Here is a 22,340-nt window from a genome sequence, read left to right as displayed (position 1 = left end):
CTGTTAGAATGTTTCGTTATCATTCTTACATAAGTAGTTACTGTCATGATTTGGGGTGGTGAGGCAGAGACAGCAGACCCAGGGTAAGATGGTTTAATAATGAAGGTAGTCCAAAAATCCAAAAACATACAAAGTCCAGGCAGCACAAAGGAGCGGATGCAGAAGCTCACAGACGGTGACAACAGGACAAACACGACAAGGAACAAAGAACACAGGTGGGGTTAAATACACAGAGGGTAATCAAGGAGACAAGAAACACCTGGGAACAATCAAGGGGAGACAGGACAACACGGAGACTCAGAGAGACAGAAACTCAAAATAAACACAGATAAGGGACAGATCCCGACAGTTACCAGTTTGCTTTTCATTTAAAGGTTTGGTATTAATACCCAAGAGAGGAGGAATTTGTTAAAGTGTATGAGACATAGCTAACCTTTCTTTAACCTTAAACATGTTTTTTGTAGATGGTCTTCTGAGGAAATCCTTAGTTGTAAAACTGTCTGTTTAGATTCTGTGCCCCCCTTCGTAGAGATTCCTTAGTTGTAAAACTGTCTGTGTTTAAAATATAGTTGTGGGCTCCTAATCTTATCAGCACCAGCTCCCTTGCTCTTTGTTTGTGCTAATAAAACAGACAAGCTTTGTTGCGGAGAGTCAGAACACATGGTGAGCTGCTTGAAGAAGCAGCTTTTTTATTGACTTCTCCTTCTGCAGAAGTTTGGTCGAAAACTCATAAACATTGTCTGTGGTTATTTCTTTTTATTTAGGTAAACAAAATACCTATCAGGAACCAGGGATGAAATTGAAAGAGACTCTCCAGATCGACTGCTACCAAATTGTCCACCTTGGGGGGACAAACGATCTGTAAGGGGAGGACCCGGAAGAGTGGGTAAAGAAACTGGGGGAATACGGCGAGGTGGCTGAGCCAACTCAACTGGGTCCCCTAGTAGCACATGAGCTGGCTTCAAACGGTCCACCAAAATACTCTCCTGATTACCCCCCAACGCCACCAAAAGATCCTTAGGTCCCCTCTCCAAAACACTGAATGGACCATCGTAAGGAGGCTGAAGTGCTGAGTGGTGTAAGTCATGGCAGATAAACACATACTCGGCAGACATTAAGTCCTTTGGCACAAACACTTGTGGAAGGCAGTGATGTGCTGCCACATGCCACAAGCCCACATGCACATGTTCATACTTCCGTTGCGGAACAGGAAAGTGCTCCAGTGGAGTCTTAGTGTGCCGTTGCACCTTGGCAAGCTGTCAAGCCAAACAGGAAGCTGCCCATGTCCATACAACTTTACAGAGTCTCGTCCACACAAACTTTGCTTTAACGCCCTGGTGTGAAAGGGAATGAACTGCATCAAAAACCCGCCAACGCCAACTAGTAGGAACCAAAGGCCAAGGTTTGCCAGTCGAGACATCGCAAAGAAGGGTTGCGCCACACTCATGAAAGGAGACCTCCTCTAAATGCAAACTGGATTCAGCTACTTTAAAGGCCAGAATATCCTGGGCAGTCAGTTGCTCTGTGGCCATGGCGAGGTAGTTCACACCTAAATGCACAGAAGCAACCTTTGCTCTGGACAGACAGTCAGCTACCAGATTATTGTTGCCAGCCACATGCTGAATGTCAGTGGTGAACTCTGAAATGGCAGACAAATGCCGTTGTTGCTGAGCCGTCCATGGTTCAGAAACTTTTGCCATAGCAAAAGTGAGAGGCTTGTCGTCAACAAAAGCAGTAAAGTCTCTGCCCTCCAACATGAAACGGAAATGGTGTGTTGCCAGAAAAAGGGCAAGCAGTTCCCTATCAAAAGTGCTAGATTTTTTTTTGATATCCCGGAGTTTCCTGTTAAAAAAAGTGAGGGGTCGCCAGGCACCATCCACCCATTGCTCACAAACTGCCCCAACTGCATAATCAGAGGCATCAGTTGTTAGAGCCACAGGAACTATACTGGAGATGGATGGCCCAAAGCGCAGCATTAGCCAAGGCCTTTTTGGCATCATCAAATGCCTGCACCCTCTCGGGGGTCCACTCTAACTGCTGGTACCCTTTTTTGCCTCTATGTGCTTCATACAAGGGTGCATGAGGTGAGCTACCCATGGGATGAAACGATTATGAAAGTTTACCATCCCCAAAAAGTCCTGCAGGGACTTCACTGAGGGAGGGCGGGGAAAAGCGGAAACTGCTTGAACCTTTGCAGGTAGGGGAACCGCCCCTTGAGAAGACACTTTATGTCCCAGGAACTCAACAGCAGGCAGACCAAACTGGCATTTAGCTGGGTTCACGATCAGGCCATGTTCACTGAGTCTAACAAACAGCTGACGAAGGTGCACCATGTGTTCTTCCGCAGAGGGACAAGCCACCAATATGTCATCCAAATAGACAAAAAACCCTGGCATATCCTGGTTTTGAACGTCCATAAGCTGACTTTCCAGAGGCTTATGGATGGACCACATCCATAAGCCGCTGGAAAGTCTGCCCTGCGCCTTTAAGACCAAAGGGCATCTGAAAAAACTCATAAAGACCAAAAGGCATGATAACTGTGGTTTTGGGTACATCCAAGGGATGCACTGGAATCTGATGGCACCCTCGCACCAAGTCCACCTTAGAGAAAACGGTTGCTCCAGCCAGGTGGGCAGGAAAGTCCTGAATGTGAGGAATTGGGTACCTGTCATTACTGGTTGAGTTGTTAAGGCTTTCCCCACATGTACTATCCCTACATGGTCTGCTTTGGGAACCATGTGCAACAGAGATGCCCATGGACTTTTGGAGCGCCGTATAATGCCAAGATGCTCCATGTTTGCAAACTCCTCTTTCGCTATCACTAACTTAATGGTATCTAGCCAGAGCGCTCGCGCAAAAACCGGTGGACAGACCGTAGCTATACAACGTTCTACCCCATGCTTTGCCACAGTAACAGAAAATGTGGGAACCATTAAAGATGGGAACTCTGCTAACAGACACTGATACTCATCACCTGTGGCAAGCATGTTGGCGAGGGGTCAATGGCCGGGACTGCCAAGTTTACAGGGGCATGTATCAAAAGACACAGCATCTATTAAGCAGCTATTAGCAACATGTACTAATAACCTAAAAGAACACAAAAAATCTACACCCAAAATAGGTAAAGACACAGAAGCTATTACAAAGTCCTACTGAAACTGACGTCCGTTGAAACACACAGTCACCAACCTCAATCCAAAAGTGCGAATCAGGGTGCCATTAGCCACGTCCAGCGGCGGTTGGAATAACAGCCACCTGGCAAGAAACTGGGTTTGAAACCACAACTGATGGAGAAACGACGGCAGCTTCTCGTGAGTTCTCGTTAAAAAACATGTTCAGATGTTCACAGATGTTTGGGGTCACCAATGTGGAAGTCAGCAGAAAAAGACGAAAATATAATTTGAGTCTTGTTTTATTCTCATTGTCTTCCAATCCAAACCAAAAATAGAATGAAGTACAACCGTTGGTGTCTTCTAACCTCACCTTCTCCCCTTCACAATAAAAGCATACATTCGGGTGTGAAATATATACATTGTATCCGCCACAGTACCTTGGTTTCCCCCAGTGTATTATAAGCCTGGCGGCCCGCCATGCTTTACTAGCCTTCCCGCCCTTGCTTGTTTTTGTTTATAGAAAAATAATAATAAAAAAGTCACTTAATTTTTTTTTTCATTAAGCCGGATTGCAAGCTTCTCTGCTGCTCTGAGCATCTCACTGGCAAAGCAGATTTATTCCTAAAATACAGGCTTATAGAAGATAGGTTTATACTTTATGCATTTAAACCCGGAGAGTGGACCAATTACACAGCTGGCGCCTCTGCACGCTCCCGCTGCTTCATTTTTTAAGTTTACCTCAGCAGGGATCGCACGCACCTCCTTTCACTCAAACTGGACGCAGGGTGACATGTATGGATATTTACATCAACCTCCTGTGAGGAAATATGTCTCTTTGGAGAACTCTGCATCAAGGTAAGAGTTTAAAACCCACTGTGTTAGTTCTGGTTGTGCAGCTTTATGTGAACCGCAGGAATAACTTGTAGTCGCGCTTTCAGACGTGTGCGTTGAGGGAGCAGTGAGAATGATTTATCTTGGTGAACAAATGCTGCCCAGCGTGTGGCTCTGTCTTCCCTGTAAAGTTTATGTGTGGTCCCGGCTGGTTGGTGCGTTAGTGGTTAACGAACCAGCGCTAACCTTCTTGCCCTCACCGGGCAGGTTCAGCCCGGTGAGGAGCTTTCGCGCTCGCCTCGTAGTCACACATCACGCTGGTTTTATATTATTTTATTATTATTTCTATTATTATCTTTCAGGTTACACGAAGCATCAAACCATAACAAATACTTTGTCCTCTTAGTCAGACAGAGTTCTCACAGCCTTGCGGAGATTTGAAGAACCTGTCCCTTGAAGCTTGGACAAACCAAAACAGTTTCTATGGCACTCAACAGACACGAAATTCAACATGAGTAGTTTTATTGGCCAACCTAAAAACACTCAGTTATAATTGCAGTTTCCTCATTTGTATTTGTGAACAAACAGAGTTCAAACTCAAAGATTAAACTCACAGCATTAGATTGTAGCTATGGTACCAAAACAATCTAACTATGAAGATTGTTCTTTGAACTTTTATAAAGTAGCTTTCCATCTCCTTAAAATCTTACATTTAAATGTTAAAAAAAATAATTTTTTTGAATTTATGTATGCAGAAACCATTAAATCAAATTTAGCAGCATTGATAATCTCAATAAACAAATGTTATGTTTATGTATCTGTGGTCTTTGTTAAAATATTAGCTTTTATTGGTCCCCTGAAGCCCTGGGGCACCTTAGGGAGCTGCTGACTTAATTTGGATTAAACAGAAGTGCAAATAATTTCTTGATTTGTTGTTTTCAAGAATCTATAGTTGTGGGTTTAAATAGTGTTTCACTGGTGATGTTTTCCCGTAATATTCTCCTTCAAAGTATGCTTGTGGAGCAGATGTCCAAACCCAGGGCAAAGTGTCATTCAGCCAATGCTCAATTTGTATTTCTAGGGCGCGTCGACGAACCCAGGAGACAGTCACATATTCCTTTAGGGATAAAACCATGTAATAAGGACCTGTACAGGTAACATACTTGCTCCAGATGCATCCGTGCAGTTTGTTAAACTTATTCCTGTAGCAATCTTGTTGATCGTTCTGGAACATAAAGCGTTGGGGTCCTTGCTTGATAAGAAAAGCTGTGATGTTCTGGAAGATTTCTGGTTCAGGTCTTGGACTTGGTGTGATCTTGGTGCCGTTTCCTCCGGGCGACTCAGTTGCTTGTCTGTTGGGAGGCTGTGGGGTGAAGGTTGAGTTTTTGTCGCATGTTAGATTGTAGTGACCCCAAAACTCCCAACGCGGGAGCCATGTTCGGCAGCCCGATGACCTATGTGGAGCCGAGTAGACTACCTCATTTTCCCAATATCCTTGATTGGAAAGGAGCATTAGGGGTCGACAGGCCATGTTGCAATGCCATTCTGGTAATCCTCGGTCCGGATGGATCCAGTTGCAGCGAATAATCCTGCGGACTTTCTTATGCAGAACTCGGATCCAACAAATTACGCCGTCCTCTATGGGGTCATAGCTGTATATTTCCCAGGTGTGATTCAGCAGGTCGTCTATCGCTGGATCGCTGAGGTTGAAGGCTCGGCTTTCGACACATTTTTTCCCATTGTCTTTGGCAGACTTTGCGGTCTGGTTTTGGACAGAAGTGCTGGGGTACCATGGCACGAATATTGACATGGTACTGGTGTTCCAGCAACTAAAGGTAGCATACTTGGAGGGACCATAGGTGACTCGTGAGTGCGTGAGATGCCATGGTCCAAACCCCTATTAGATAGAAAATAGTAAAGAATATGGTTGCGGTGAATAGTAGAGTGAGCAGCAGAAGCAAACTTTTTACACAAAGGGATTCATCCGTTATCTTAGTCGTTTTCCGTAGCAGGGTTCGATCGGAGTTATCCAAGTCGTCGTCTTCAAAGTCGGTACTACTTTCAGAGTCTGGTGGGTCATCCATCAGAGTCCTTCTTGTATGCATGTTAATCATGCGGGTTGCATCCATCTTGGCCCTGTCTCTGGTTGGGCCAGGTGTTCCCTTGGGTCTGGTTCACTTGGCTTGCTGCAAACCTTCTTTAAGGTTTTAGTGTGACGATGTGATGTGGGGTTCTTGGTGACCCGTCTGATTACTCTTCCTCTCTGTAGTGCTGTAAATACTGGAGAGGGGTAGGGCAAATCAGGTTCCAGCCCCCTCCACACCCACTTCCAGTAAAACACTCTCCAACAGTCTGGCTGAGGAAGTGGGCCTTGAGCGGTACCTTCTGTCAGCGCCTTGTCTTTCCACGCCGTGTGTGCGTATCCCACTGGAGTTGGTAGTGTGATGTAGGTGTATAATGATTGTCCTTTCAATGTGAGTCTGGTGCGGTATCCCCAAGGTGGTGGAGTGAAGATCTTCTGGTGTGGAGGATTGGGGTGGATCCTATCTATTTCTAATCTTAGCGGAAGGTGGGTGTTGTTAAAGACGTAGCATTCTGGGTCTATTTCCCTCTTCACTATGGTTTTTGCTAACCCTGGTGAAGTAGTCCAGATGAGCATTTTGTTCACTGAAAGCTCACAGTACATCCCTTGTAATGGTTCTAAATAGTGGGGACCCCACCGGAGCCTTACTTCCATTCTGTCCACCACCATATACAGTACACGGTGTTGAAAATCCATGGAAGATCTCTCGGGCAGTCCGGGGAGATTGCCATGTGTTGACTTGGGTCGATTATTTTTCGCCCCTGCCAAATGGGGGCCACCGAGGGAAGGAAGTAGTACTGCCGATGCCATGGTTTTGGCATCAGTCCTTCTCCCTCTCCAATTCCTCTTGCTTCTTGGAAGTCAGTGGGGCGAAGGTAGATCAAATATTTGAGATAATAAGCTTCTGAGATAGGAAATGAGGCGGTAAAATCTTCTCTGGGTGTGTCCAGTAAGTTAGAACCGCTGGGGAGTTTCAGAAAGGGGCCCCTCTTAGAGGTCCCAGACCAGGCTTCCGCACCTACTTTAAACAAGTTGTTTACAAAATATTTTTTTCCTGTTTGTTTTTTGTCTTTATACTGACTCTTGGTTTTGACGACTCGGTTTACTCCTGCCGATGAATCGGTTACTTTTTCTTCTTCTTTCTCCATCCTAATGTTGATGTGAAGGAATGCCAGGCATTGGTCTTGGCTTTCTTGGCGGGGGGCTCAGTACACGTTGCGGTAGCGTAGATTTGTTCCTCAGGCACTGGAACGATTGTTGCTCCGATGGAGTAGATTCCCTTATAAGGGATGGCAATCATCCGCACCGAAATTTGAACCTGGCGGGTGGAGCTTGGGTCGGAGGGCGTTCGCACTCTGTGGGCCACACCTCCCGGGACTTGGAGCACTCCGTCACAGAAGGCGGACTCAGCTATTACCCAGTAAAGGGCTGATTTCTCTTTGGGTCTGGCGGCGTTACTTCCCCATGCATCTAGCGCAGTGGTGTAGTAGTATAACTCCATGGTGCGCACCCCATGTTCTCGTGGGACGTCTGGTAGGTCTACCGTTGGGATTGAGGAGTCGTTAATGACTTCCAGCACCAGATGTGCCCAAGTAGTTAGCTCCCAGGGGCCTCTTCATCTTCCTTCCGTCGCACTTTCCTTGGTGTCGTCCGGTAGCATGTCTAATGGGCGACGATGCAGATGTCGAAACACGGGAAAGATCACCGGGGAGTGTGTAGTGGCCATTGGTGGGAAGAAGGCTGGTGTCTGAGCGGGGTTGTATGGCCACGAAGCGCTGTCTTCCACAGCGTGTCCTGGGGCCCTTCTTCCTTTTTCCAAACCAAATCGTCCATTCCCATAGCGTCCTCTGGGGTATTTGGCGGAACAGACGGCCCCGGCAACCAGTGGACTGCCGGAATGGGTTTAGCATAATTTGACAAGGGTGCCCCATACACTTTGAACGCGCGTAAGGGACTATAGAATCTTCTCACCTGCCAGCCCTCAGCCTGGCCCACTAGAGTCACTTCCTTTTGCTTTACTTGCTAGTCGCAGAGGGAACAGTATCTGAGAGTTGCACCGTCCCACATGCAGTGGCAACCCTTGGGTTCCTCTTCTAATAGTCCCCATTGTGTTTCCAAGACAAGCTGAGGTAGTACATGCACCCGGCAACCCCCGCAGATTATGATGTCCATTACTTTGACCGGGGAGACGGAGAGAGATCCGATCTCCTCTGTTGCTGCAATGAGGCTCCTGGGTTTGTCACAGCCTGGCCCCTCCCAGCTGAGAGGGAGTTGATTCGGTGTTAGGCAAACAGGGCAGCTTTCTTCTGACAGGATTCCATTCTCTTTCTTCTGACAGGATTCCATTTTTGGCACATTCCAATTTCTTCAGGGCTCTCCCTGTCCAGATCCCCGAGTTTGTTCTTCTAATTACAACCTCCCCTTTCATGGTGGCCAGTCCAAGAAAGGGTGGAATGATACATGGTTTGCTGGCCATTTCACTGGCTTCTGATTCGCTTTAGTCAGGAACTGGCTTGAGTTGCTCAACTCCTTGGACCCCCTTTTTCTCTAGCAATACTGTATTCCTGTCCAGTATCTGCTTTACGAAGTCTACTGTTTCAAACTTCGGTTTTACTGCTGCGTTCACAGGTTGCTCTCTTGCCTTGACCCACATGCGCTGCCCCACGTAGAATGGCACTTTGGGCGTCAGCTTCTCCTTTTTGTCATTGGAGTCCCTTTCAGCTCTGCATCTGTCGTTCAGGGCCTGCCCTATTTCCACTGCCTTGGTGCTCCAGCTGTTGGTGTTAGCATTCTTAGCTATCCAGTTTTTTACTAATCCTATGGTGCGTTCCACCACTCCATTGGCCTGGGGAGTGTATGGTGGTGAGTAAATTCGCATTACTCCATACTTCTGGCACCATTGGTCTACCTGTGAATTACGGAAATGAGTCCCATTATCCGTTTGCAGCTCTTTCGGGATCCCCAGAGCACTGCATACTTGCTCAAGCATGCCGACAACGCTGTTGCCGTTTGCTTTCCTGGCTGCCTTCATGGTTACAAATCCCAACATGGAGTCCACCAGCACTAAGAGATATTTCTCACCTCTTCTTCCTGTTATTCCCATGGGGCCCGCCACATCCATGCAGACCGACCCCCATGGGACTGTGCTTTTGATGGTTAACCCCTCCATCCGCTGCCCTCAGCGGCCTGCGTTGTATTGACCACACACCTCACAGCCCCTCAGCACGCGTTGGACTTGTTTGACTGGGATCCAAAGTTCTTGCTCATCCAGCTCCTTACGGGTAGGTCGCACGCCTGCATGTCCTAGGGCCTCATGCACGCTCCGTACAACCTCATCCACGTACTCTTCTGGGACCTCCCGTCCTTTAGGAGTGCTGTCCCACTTCTCGATTCCGACAAAGACGATTTTTCTCTGTTGGACATAACAGTCCACTTCATCATTTCCATGCCAATGAGCTCCCTCATGCGTGTGGGCTTTCTGATGCTCGACTTCAAGCTCCAGATTCAGTTTTAACTCAGCAATGTTTTTCCACAAGTCTCTGTGTGCCACTGGCTTGCCCTTAGCTGTTTCAAAACCATTTTCTTCCCAAATGGCTAAATCTTCTTTAAGAGCTTGGGCACAACAATAACTGTCTGTGGCACTCTTGATTTTTCTTTTCACTAGTTCCAGTAGTCCTTCTAGTATTGCAGTCACTTCTCCTCCTGTTTGGGCACTACCAGGGGCCTTTCCTTTCTGTCGACCTTTCTCTTTGCCGTCTTGCTTCAGGATGAACCCCCAGTATGCCGTCTGGTCTGATCCTTTTCTTGACCCATCTGTGTAGAGTGTCCACTCTGGATGTCCCCCTTTTTCAGGTGGTTCTGGATGTCGTTTTTTGGTGGGGGGTTGTGCAGGCCCAATCTCGAGTTCTGGGTTGAGCAGCATGTCCTCCCATCTTCCCCACCGTGCGTTAGTTGCTTTGGTACTTTCAACCGTTCCTTTTCTCAGGTATTTATGAACCTGACTTTTTGTGATGACTTTCACTGGTTGTCCCTGTGCTAAATCTTTTAGGGCACTCCAGTACCGAGCTAGCACCGCCAGCGCCCTTTCTTCTTGTGGGTATTTCTTCTCAACGGAGGTTAGCGTATAACTCCACAGAGTAACCAAACCTCCGTTTTCATTACTCACTTTGATCATGGTGTCTTCATTTTCACAGCTGATTTCTGCTATCAGTCTTTCTGACAGGCTTCTTGGTTCTAATCTTACAGCGGCTTGAATCGCTTTCCTCAGTTCTTCCAGGTTCTGCTGATTTGCCGCTGTCCAAGTCCAGGGTCTTGCAACTCCTTTTTCATCTTCCTCACTTTTCCTCAGGCAGGCTTACAACGTCCTGGCATGTTTTTGGTAGTTGGCAACATGATCTCTGACGTAGTTGCAAAGTCCCAGGATCTTCTGTAAATCATTCTCTGTTTGTGGCGGTTGAATGTTCATCAGTTTCTCTCTGTAACCATCCGAGAGTCCCAAGTCGGTCGTGACTTGGAATCCCAGATAATTCACTTGGAACTGTCCAAATTGGCATTTCTTGAGATTCAATTTCAAACCTGCTTTTGTCAGGTTTTCAACCACCTTTTGTAGTCTCTCTAGATGTTCTGTTTCTGAGTCGTCTGCGATAAAAACATCATCGATGTACACTGTTGCGCCCACGTCCCCCAGTACTTCCATCACTGCTGACTGGAACACGTTTGGAGAGTTCTTGTACCCTTGGGGCAACCTTTGCCATACGTAGCTCTTGCCTTTGTGGGTGAATGCAGTTTTACCTTGTGATTGTCTGGTGAGTCGGAGAGAGAAAAATCCATTTGCCAGGTCAATGCAGGACTTGAACTTCTTGACTCGGAGAGTTTTCAGCGCTCCTTATGGATTGATTAAACTGGCTCAGTTCGCTATCGTTCTTCGATTCAGGGCCTTGAAGTTAATGACGGGTCTCCAATCCCCTCCTGCCGATTCAGGTTTCTTCACCGCCTGGATGGGGCTGTTGGTGATGGGGTTGAGCTCCTCTCTGATGATCTCCAGGGCGCTCAGTTCCTTCACAATCTTGTCCATCTCCTCGACCGCTCCCGGGTTTAGTGGGTACTGCCGGACAGGTGGGTGAACCCCACCTTCGATGTGATGAACAAACTTCGGACCCAAGTCCCCACAGTCATTCTTGAACCGTGCCACATGCGCTGTAGCGATAATCTCACATAGCTTCTCTTTCCCAGCCGGGGAGAAGTTACTCTCGGCGAGTTTTTGTTCTGTCACGTCTGGTATGTTGACGGGTTTGTACCAGTCTTGTGTCCCTGGCTCGAACTGTGTAGGGCCGACTCACCAATCTCGCCTTTAGGCTTGTCAGGCGTCGCTCCAGGTGGTGACGACGTTTTTTCTTTTTGCTTAATTCTTCCAAATCTTTAACTGTGAGGACCTGTAGGGACCTTTCACCCAAACTACTCCTTTCCAGGTCCCATATGGCATTTCTTCTACTCTTTCATCTGCAAATTGGACTTGTAGGTGTCCTGTTGTTTCTAGGTCTCGGCGGGTCATAGACACCTCAGCTCCGGTGTCCACCAGGTAGGGTACTCCTCCTACTTTAGCGTAGATCTTGTTGCCCTCCCAGTAGGCATTTTCTAGAATGACCTGTGACCTTGAAGCCATTACTTTGGTGGCCCCCCAGTTCTGGAGCCCCGGTGCTCATAGAGGGCCTTTTTCTGTTCTGGGGTTAATTTGTTGTATTCTTCTCTTGACAGGTACGTAGTTTTCTTCTGCAGGTTCGCTGCCGCTGTCTGGCTGGGGAACTTTTCCTGTGGTCCTGGCGCTTTCTGCTGTGGTGGTCTGCTCTGGAAGTTGGATGACGGTCTCATATTAGCCTTGTTCGGTGTCTTCATGGGCTGGCTAACTTCTTTCTTTCTACTCTCTTCATAGTAGTGCTGTTCTAGGTTGTATGATTGCACCGCTTGGTCAATTTGGGCAACTGTGGTGGTTCTTATTGGCATTTTCACGAATGTCATCTCTCCTCTTCTTCCTTTTGTCACCTCACATAGGACCTTCACATATCTCGACGGCGGGACGTTTTGCTTGAGTACATGCCAAACTGGCATTAGCCGGTTTCTTCTGTCCAGCCGTCCTTTGGCTCTTTTCACTTGGGAATCTTCATCATTCATGTCCTCTAGGACCAACCTTTCGTAGTGGTTCTGTGCAGACTCAGGTCTGACCACTGGGTCTGCCGTCATATAGGTCAGCCACAGCTTCCTGGCGCCGTCGTGGTCTGTTGAAGCTGTCACCATTGGCCATACATCTTTAAGGTATTCCTCGTTGATCTCATCTGTACCTTTGTCCCTAACCAGTGTTTTCAGACTCACGAAAGGCATCGATGCTGGAGTTGTGTTCTGGAGGCTGGGCCGACGTATGTTTCTGAATTAATGGCAGGTTGTGTTGTGTTCGGTCAGGCAATGTCACCTGTAGTTCTTCTTCATCAGCTGATACCTCATCTAGCTTCTGGCGTGTTTCTCGGGCGTGTTTGAAAGCAGCCTTCTTCAGTCGCCACAGCATCACATCATGCATGATCCCAATGTAAGCTGACCTGAAGTTGGCTGTGAGGGAGTAGTGTGCCATCAAAGTGGAGCAGGAAGGTGTCATTAATATGTTAGCCCATTCGCCGATGGTTGCCTCCACTCCTAGGGTAACTCGATCCTCCAGTCGGCTAGCCCATTCTGCTGGAACCTGGTACTCAGTCTGGCCGACTTCTGGTACATACACGCGCCATCCATCTTTAGCCTGGACTGGGCCCCAGGTTAGGTCTCTCGCCATTCTTTCGGAGGGTCTTTCAATATCGAAGATTTCTATCTCCTTCTTTTGTCCCCTGCGCTGTCCAGACCGAAGTGGCTTGTGCTCGGCCTGAGGCTGTCTCGGGCCAGAAAGGGCGCTTCCACAGTTGCTTTCTTCTTCCTCCTCCACCAGGTGTTCACTCTCTCGTTGCTCCTCTTCTCCCGAGTCGCTGATGTCGTCATATTGTGCCTGTCTGAGAGGTTCTCTCCCGGGGGAGAGAAGCGGTTGAATTTTGACTGGCCTCATTGGTTCGTCTTCTTCATCTGCTGACTGTTCATTCTTTACTGTTCCTGAGTTGGGTCTTTTCTGTTCATTGTCATACTGTTCAATCATGAATTCCTTGACGTATCTTGCTGCTTGAGGTCCCGGTACAGTTGGTGACACCCTCAGTTTTATCCTGATTGGCTCTACAACCTTAGCTTTGCAGGCCTGGGGGGTTGCTCAGTGGTTCGCTCCGGTGGATCACTTTAGGGAACTCGTCGGTTTCAGGTGGGAATTGGTCGATGCGTTGTTGTTCCTCTATTTTAGCTGCCATTTGTAGCCCTTGATCTCTCTGTAGTCGATGTAGGCGGGGGTCAACCACAACCACTAATTCCCTTGGTCTTGTGAAGGACCTGGTGAGACCTGTCTCCCCTCCTTGCTATCGGTAGTTACAGTAGGTCTACGATGTCCATGTCCGACGGCTTTCATTCACCTAGAGGTGTTTCTGGCCTGCTCGGGAACTGGGATGGAGGCTCGATTACATCGGAATCCTCCGGGTCCGCTGTCTGAGCAGATGTTTCTTTTTGACTCTGGGCCTGCTTGTAGGCAGCAAGTCGCTTTAATGCCTCCACACACTCTGCGTAATGGTAAGTTTTTTTGGCATCTGGTTTCACCAGGATCCCATTTATCCCGGCTGCCAAGGTTGCTGTCTTGACTATGCTGTCATACTTCTCAGAGGGGCTGTAGATGGCTTTTATTTTAGTGTCTGTCCAGTTCTCAAGTAGGTTGGCCAGCCACTCCAGCCAGGCTTTAGCCTCTCTCTTTTTGCTGACCTCCAGTGGACAGGAAACAACACTCAAGCGAACGCCGCCGTAGAGTCTGGAGCAATAGTAAATGCCTTTGTTTCCTATCATGGCTTCCATTGATGCTCGTAAGTGTACCACACTGGTGGTGAAGTGATACTTGAGGAACATGCGTTGATTCGCCTTTGTCCAGGAGTCGAATCCGCCCCCACGGAGTAGCAACATCACTGGAGCCTTCTGTAGTAGGGATGTGGATGGATCGGACTGTTCTTCCATTCCACTCCATCTGCGACCTCCGCGGCTGGAGCCATCATCTTGTGGGTTTGCTTGCATCTGTCTGAGATATGAGTATGCCTCATTCCCGGCACTCATATCTGTCTTTGTCTTCGAGTTGCCTGTTCCCAAAGCCTCTCGTAACGTTCTTGAGTAGGGATGGGTTCAGGCTGCTTTGGCTACTGGCTTCACTGTCTGGATCTGGTCAAGCATCCTCAGTAAAAGCTTCGCCTCACCTGTACGCCATACAGTTACTGCTAGGGTTGTGACTGACGGCCTTATCAGTCACCACTAACTCTACTTCCTTAAAGTTATCACACTAAGTGAGCTATTCAGAACCAAACTTCTGTTTTTACACACTTGGAACATAGGGCCCTCCTACTCTTATTCGGAACCGCCCCACTTTGGGCGCCAAATTTGTCATTACGCAATAGTCAGCCCCGCCCTCAACCTCACTTTCATCCAAGGACTGACTACTGACCAGCTCTCCGTCCAACGGGTCCGGAAAATCTCTATGCCTTCGAGTATTACCCTGAACAAGTCTAGTAGAGATAATCTATCTAAGCTGGTGTCGAAGGAGACTCAACTAGCCTTTAACTACCTGCGATCCAAGAGTTATGGCCTTTTTCAATTAAGAGGCAATCAGCTGAGTAGCCCCCACAGCTGCATAACTTCAATAACCACTCCTGTTAACGGTAGTTCCCCTTCTAAATACAACGGCACTTGTTACAGACTAGTCAATTTTTAGTGGCTTGGCATGAGCCCCAAGGTCATTATTTTAGCAACACTAAGGAATTTCTGAAGCCACCACATTTCTACAATCATGCACATGGGTTTTACATTAACCAGAAGAACCATAAAATGACAAATGACTCAATTAATTTCAATGCCCACAATCTTCGATCTAATTTTAATGTATCTTTATTAAGCAAGCGTTTAGCAGGGATAAATGACAAAACAGATTAATTACCAATGATTACAAAATAAAAGTAAAAATCAATTTTGATACAATCACCAAAATAATTTCCTAACTTCTTTCCCTAACCTCTGTCACTTGAATTATTAAAAGAGGCTTTGGGAGGCAGTTCAACTCATACCCAGGTGGAAAATGATCTTAGTAACAGAAGGTTCCAATGTCCTTGGTCAGAGTCTTTGTCTTTATATGGCAAAATCCTCTTTGAAATAGAAGCAAAGCAGAACTGGCTGGTGTCCTTCGAACACATCAGATCTTCATCACTCAGTGACCTTTGTCGTTTCTCCAAGTCCGTTGCTACAACTTTGAGATCCTTGGGTTGAGACAGAGTAAAGCAGTCGAATCAGGAACCAGGGCTGAGGGTCGAGGGGTCTTGTCCTTTCTGGCGGTGCGAAGTCTCAACATCCCCATGGCTCCAGGGTGCGGTCCTCTGCTGGTCTTTTGTCCGCGTCTTCTTCTAGATGCGTCTTCAGCACCGCAGACTAAGAGCCCCTATTCTTGGTTCTCTTGGCCTTATATACCCTGTCAGCCCACGCCTCCACTAGGCGTGCATGGCCTCTCAGGCATGCAACTATCTCATCGGACAGTCCCAGCCATCCCCTCATATGGTCAACACTCTGCCTCACTCTCCTGCTCGCCCGTGACTCTCTTGGTTTCAGATCCTTATTTGGAACACAGCTGTGGGGCAAGCCTGGATATGTTCAGACTTGCCTTTTCCCTTGCCTCTATATCTAACACATTGTTTGATTCTTTCAATTACAGTTTTATATGAGGTGTATGATCATCATGAACACTAAATCAGTATACATAACATTTTTAATGCATTCTTTTCTTCATTACTTCTTAATTCATTTTAATTTCATCTTATTACTCAATCTGTATTCATTTTTAATCATCAATAAATCAAGGACACAAAATCACCAGTTTTATAATCGTCCTTATTACACATGAGTACATAGGTAAATTCAGATTACCTTGTTTTATAATCATCAATAAATCAAAATACAAGATTCACTTATTTCTCTCAGGCTTTCTTGATCTGTTTTCTGCATTGGCCTGGAGTGATCTCACCTAATGCCAGTTTTCACAACAATAATTATCTAGTAATATTTTTACATTTCCTGTCCACTTAGCATCTTTTAATGTAAAAACACAGTGGACCACCTCGGCGCCCCGACCACCAGGTTTCCCCCAGAAATTAGCAAATCTTCTGGGGGAAACCCTGCAGTACCATGGCAAATGTGTTCTGTAGTGAAAAGCTAAAAGTGGTTCTTATATTTGGTAGGATTTCTACCAGATATGAGTAAGTGACCTTTTTTGGGTGGCAGCTTTTTTTTCCCAGGCAATGTAAGTTAAAGGCAGAAAGCCCACCTATAGAGCTTGTTCAGTTTGGGATGTTTGACTCTGAATTATTGTTGTCTAAATCTTTGTCCAAACTGGCTCCTTAAAAATAGATATGTATATAAAGGATCAGCGTTTTGAATGGGTATTTGAAAAGGTTGTGTAGACCTGAACAGGTCAGAGCTTTAACAAGTTGAAACAATTGTGGGATGTATTGGACATTTTGGTTTTTGCTCAAGAGCCATTCAGCCATATGTGGGGGCCCAAACCATTACCTAATGAAGACTAGTGCAGTTTTACTTCATTTGCTCAGTGTCCAGTGTACTATAAGATGTTAGTGAAAATTAGTGCAAAGAAATCTCTATTTTAGTTAATTACAGACCACTAAATCAGTGAAGGAAGAAATGAATGCAGCAATAGAAACATCATGTTGACATTTAACATCAAATTCAAGTTATGCATGAGATTTAGACAAAATTACAGACTTGTGTGAACACACCTGGTGATGATAGTTAAATTGATTTAAAAAGTTCAGAGAAAGTTTCCCTTTTGCCTGAAAGACCATCCTCTCACAGACTTTGCTTCCCAGCCTTTGTTTATTAAGAGCTCAATTCAAATCCAACAAAGCGAGACACTAGTTTGCATAAAGTTTCCCAGTGCTTTCAATCCATTAGATTTGTTTCCAGTTACTTTTGTACTGATGGAGCTTAGTCAGCAGGTCTTACACAATGCTCACCTATCCCAGAAAGAAAGCACCGCATTGTGTTGAAAGATCTCTGACATGAGTAAAAGCAAACATTGCTTGATATTGATTTTCTTGAGACAAGAACCTTTTCAAAGGACTCAGAGATCTACGCGTATTCACATGTACAAGACAAGTATTGATCACGCTGTATTATGCAAGGTCCATCCCTAATACCGAATCAGAGAAAGTGCAAGGACAATTTCTGCAGGCCTAGAAGAAGTATGTACTTCAGAGATGCTACACAAGAACCTCTACCAAAACTTGTAAACACAAGATAGGTTCTATAATCAGGTAGACTTCACTTGTTTGAATACATTTTTAAAAATCTAATAATCTTGTTAAAATGATATAATTGTCTTTTAAAGGGTCAAAGGCCACTTTATGGAGGTCTTAGTGTTTTTCTATAAGATTTTTTGTTCAGAGTCCTGATTTCCCCATTGCTGCTGACTGTTTCCACCTGTGCTGCTGCCCAGGTTAACTCCTGCTCTTCACTTCCTCAGTGGGAGATCACCTGTCGTCATCTTGGTCACAGCCTCTGTCCTAATGTTTGATCAGGACTCTGACCAGTTTTCAGCCTTCACCTGGTCCACATCTGTTTTCTATGTATTATAGTGCTCCCCTGCCTATTTGGTGTGCAGTACTTGCAGACTTTTTTATGAAAAATATTGAAATTCAATTTAATCATAAACAATTTGAAATTGTTTGTATTTTTTCATAGAACATGCATTAGATATTCAAAAGAAAGTGCAGACTCAGAGGGTACCAACATTTGTACCATAAAGGTTATATTGAGGCCTTTGGAAACTTGAAGTCTTATAGGTGTGAACAGTTTTGGCTGGAAGACCTGGTAGTAAAAATCTCCTTAAATGAGACTTTTTATTTGAATTAAAGTATTGAACTGTGTATTACTGTATTGCATTGACCCAAACTGTTCCTTGAAATGAACTTTGCAAAAGGTTCTGAAAACAAGAACATTTGTGACTGGAAAAGCAACAAGTGAAAGCTGTTTGTAAGCTCAGCGAAACAAAAGAACAAAAGACAAAGTGTCACCCGGCAGAGTTTATAGAATTCTCTAGGGGTTTGTGTGAGTGTTACTGTGTTCATATCACATGGACACTGTATCTATTAATAATGTAGTGATTGTCAAGTAAATGATTTATTGTTAAAAACATAGAATGGGATCAAAAGTTATTGGGGAAAAAATAACTTAACATTAACTTTTCATAAACTTTCAACAAAATGAGCAGCTTTCAAGTGCTCCTGTATGTAACTGCAAATAAATTATAAATTGAATTGGAGCATTTAACATTCTTGGAATTCTCTCTGTTGTGTTATTGTACAATGTGGAATTTAAAACGGTTTGCATCTTTGTTCTGTAGGGTGGCATACTTAATTATAGGAGCTCCTGTTCAGAATACTCTGAACAAAAAGATAAAATCAACACTTTTGTTTTGCTCCCATGTGAATGTGTTGCTGTGAGCGTCTTCCAGTCTTGACCTTCTGCAGGCACTGACAGGTTTTGCAGTGAGGTAAAAAGTGACCAGGAGAAGAAACGGGTCCATGATTCTCAGCTGGAAAACTGTGGATAGCTCTCCCTGTGTTAGGGCTCAGAGTCCACCTACAGTGGATGAATTCAGGTATGCTGCTGGAGAAGGTGAGGGAAAGATGGATTGAAGCTTCATCTGCAGTAGTGAGAGGAGGCCTTCTGCCTTTGTAATGAAGGCCAGGGCAGACAAAAGCAAAGCACTCAATTTACTGATTGTTCAACATTTTGATTCTCATAAGGTTATGAGGTATGGATAAGGACTGAAAGGACCAGATGTGGTTTCTATTGGTGTCTTTAGGCCATGACCTTCAGCTTTAGTTGTGTGTACATTCTGACTCTCACCCAGGAACTAACAAATAGCCCTGGACTTTCTTCAGCAGTAGGCCTACTGTTTGCGTATTTCACTCTCTCTCTATGTTTCTTCTAATGTTTCACCTTCATCAAGCAGTCATCTGACTAGCAAGGGGACCAACGCCTAGCTTCATTTTTACCATCTGTGTCTACAGTATGTCTCTGCATTTGCCTGTAATGGACTGGTAATGTGTCTAGCATCCATCCGTCCATCCGTCCATCCATCCATCCATCCATCCATCCATCCATCCATCCATCCATCCATCCATCCATCCATCCTCTGCTTCTCTGGCTTCAGGTTGCGGGGGTAGCAGCCTAAGAAGGGAGGCCCAGACTTCCCCCTGCCGAGCCACTTGGACCAGCTTGGGACCTCAGGATTACCTGGGATCTACTTTCCCAGGTAGGAAAGTAGATCAACCGGTAAATTGAGAGCTACGCTTCTTGACTCAGCTTTCTCTTCATCATGATAGACAGCCCGCTTCACTTCAGACGCTGCACCAATCCATCTGTCGATCTCCCGCTCATTCATGAACAAAATCCCATGATACTGAAACCCTTCCACTTGGGGCAGGACATCCTCCCGGACCCGGGGAAGGCACTCTACCCTTTTCTGGCTCAAGACCATGGCCTCAGATTTGGAGGCACATATCCTCAACCCGGTCGCTTCACACTCAGCTAGCAAGTGAGATTTATTCTGTACCAAGAATGCATTGCCTTAGAACTAGCATGTAGTTCTACAGTGAGCTTAAAGTATACATTTGTCTTGGGTTCTTTGTTAGCAAAGCCCTACCGTGGTCAATGAGGTAAAATCAACAACAGAGTTAGCAATACTCTACAACTAGAAGACTGAAACCATGAGTGAAAGGTCTGTCCCAAAGAATCACTTCCTGTGTATTGGGAATGACAAATTATGATGCAGCTTTTTCTGTTTCATTGATACATGGCAGCAATCAATATGGCTGAAGTTAGTGCTTTAGTGTTCTCTGAATGTTATGTTGTTGTATTGTTTTACCGGAGTTCATATTTAGGGTTTGTGTAACTAACTTTTTAGTTAGCAGTGCTCACAACTGATTTTTTATTCGATTTATCTGTTTAATCTGTGGAAACTACACCCTTATTCATACACTTTTGAGAGGGAATTCCAATTTTAGCCTTAAGTTATCTAATGTTTTGTTGAGAAACAACTGACTATGATCATTCAAGAAAAAACCAACAAGTTCCACAGGGCTGCTCTCCAACCCAATGGCTATTGTTGTACCTTTGTCTACTTTCACTTGCATCTACTTCCTCAGCTGTTGGGCAGAATCTGTAATGTTGCTGAAGAGAACTTCCCAAAGGGAAGCAGATGTTCTTTCATTTAGCTCTCCAGCTGAGTGTAGGAGAGAAAAGACATTTGAAAAGGAGGCAAGAGAGAGAAAATAAATGTAGGAGTGCATCACAGAAGGAAGGGAAGGAGGCAGACGTGGTGAAGAGTTGGATAAATGTGGAGAAGAGGGTTCCTCTCCTGGGGTGCATGCCAAATGCTTCCATATCGGTTTTCCTTTCGTGTTTATACGTTAGCAAAAGTTAATGACCAAAGCCATGCCTTCTCATCACATTCAAAATTATTTCTGCTTGTTTGTCGCTCTCCCTTTACTTTTCTGTCTCTGAGAGAAAGTTTATTTCAAATCCTTCAAACAAATGGCAGTATTTTCTGGAGTGGTTTTATTCAGATTGGGCATCTCTGTGTGCTTTCCTGTTTAATTATTTACAAGCATTTTGCCTTCTGATTTGAAATGCAGATCACATCCACTCACTGTACCATTACCATGTGTTTTTTGGTCTCGCATGCTTCTGTCCCCTCATTTTGCCTCATCACAGATACAACAGGTGCAATGTTAAACAAAATCAACATTTATGAGAGGATCTGTAAATAACATGTTGATAGAGAAAGACCTTTACGGGGGTCACATTTTGTAGAGCGGCATTTCGCTGTTTTCGAAGCCGAGCAAACAGACTGCAAGGCCAACATGTGTCCTATTAATTTTGTCCATGAGGGTTCATATTGTGAAAGTGCTGTGGCTCCTGCAGAGGAGGCAGCGCTGTTCCCAACAGGACACTCATGATTCATCCCTGCCTACTCACAGCAAGGTATGCTGGGAATACAAATATATTTGTGAACGCTCCAACCTGTTAAGAGCTATGAGATGACTTAAAGATTTGTTAAAGCTGGGTGACCAAAATAGGCAACATTAAAAAGTTTTGAAGGGAAAAAAACCATTTACATGGCAAAAAAATCACATTAATTTTCACTGAAAGTACACAGGGACAGTGAGGAGGACAAACTGCTTTTAACAGGAATTAAACATTCAACAGAAAACCACAGATGAATAATTCACAACTGGCATGATTCCAATAATTTAACCAATGACAAATAAATCTCAGCTTGGGAGGAGAAAAGTATCAGACATAAGCTACTAAGTGATTCATAAGTAAAGCAATACTGTCATCATCTTGTTACAAGAGAATTTAGAGTCAACAGATCAGAGGAGGTACAGAGACCAATCAGGAACAGGAAGTTAAATAAGCTAGGTGTTGATTTCTAACTCTGAGAAAATGTATTTACAATAAAAAAGAAGTAGTAAGATTTCTTTTTTGATTAGAGATTACATCAAAATATATATATATATATATATATATATATATATATATATATATATATATATATATATATATATATATATATACCCAGGACAGTGGGTGCACATATTGCACATATACTGTATGTGTATATACAGTACAGACCAAAAGTTTGGACACACCTTCCCATTGAATTCAATGAGAAGGTGTGTCCAAACTTTTGGTCTGAACTGAGTACAGACCAAAAGTTTGGACACACAGTTGTGTCCAAACCTTTGGTCTGTACTGTATATATATATATATATATATATATATATATAGAGAGAGAGAGAGAGAGAGAGGAGAGGGCTGCATATATATATAAAAATTCCCTTCTCACCCACTCCGGGTGGTTCTTATCCTCTGAGCTCGGGTCCTCTACCAGAGGCCTGGGAGCTTGAGGGTTCTGCGCAGTATCTTGGCTGTGCCAAGGACTGCACATTTCTGGACTGAGATGTCTGATGTTGTTCCTGGGATCTGTTGTAGCCATTGGTCCAGTTTGGGGGTGACTGCCCCGAGGGCCCCGATGACCACAGGCACCACTGTGGTCTTCACCTTCCAGGCCCTCTCCAGTTCCTCCCTGAGGCCCT

The 22,340-nt window shown here is 45.1% G+C and overlaps 1 long non-coding RNA gene across 1 annotated transcript; it reads left to right on the top strand.

Moving 5' to 3' along the window:
- The first annotated feature begins 234 nt into the window (after positions 1-234).
- LOC116712365 (uncharacterized) lies at positions 235-20,805 on the top strand. The gene is made up of 3 exons (XR_004337522.1): positions 235-348; positions 11,782-11,785; positions 20,792-20,805. It is a non-coding gene; the product is annotated as an uncharacterized LOC116712365 (long non-coding RNA).
- Positions 20,806-22,340: the final 1,535 nt, after the last annotated feature.

Source organism: Xiphophorus hellerii, chromosome 21, assembly GCF_003331165.1.
Source record: "Xiphophorus hellerii strain 12219 chromosome 21, Xiphophorus_hellerii-4.1, whole genome shotgun sequence".
In the NCBI taxonomy this organism is placed as follows: Eukaryota; Metazoa; Chordata; class Actinopteri; order Cyprinodontiformes; family Poeciliidae; genus Xiphophorus; species Xiphophorus hellerii.
This window is presented reverse-complemented; position numbering and strand designations above follow the sequence as displayed.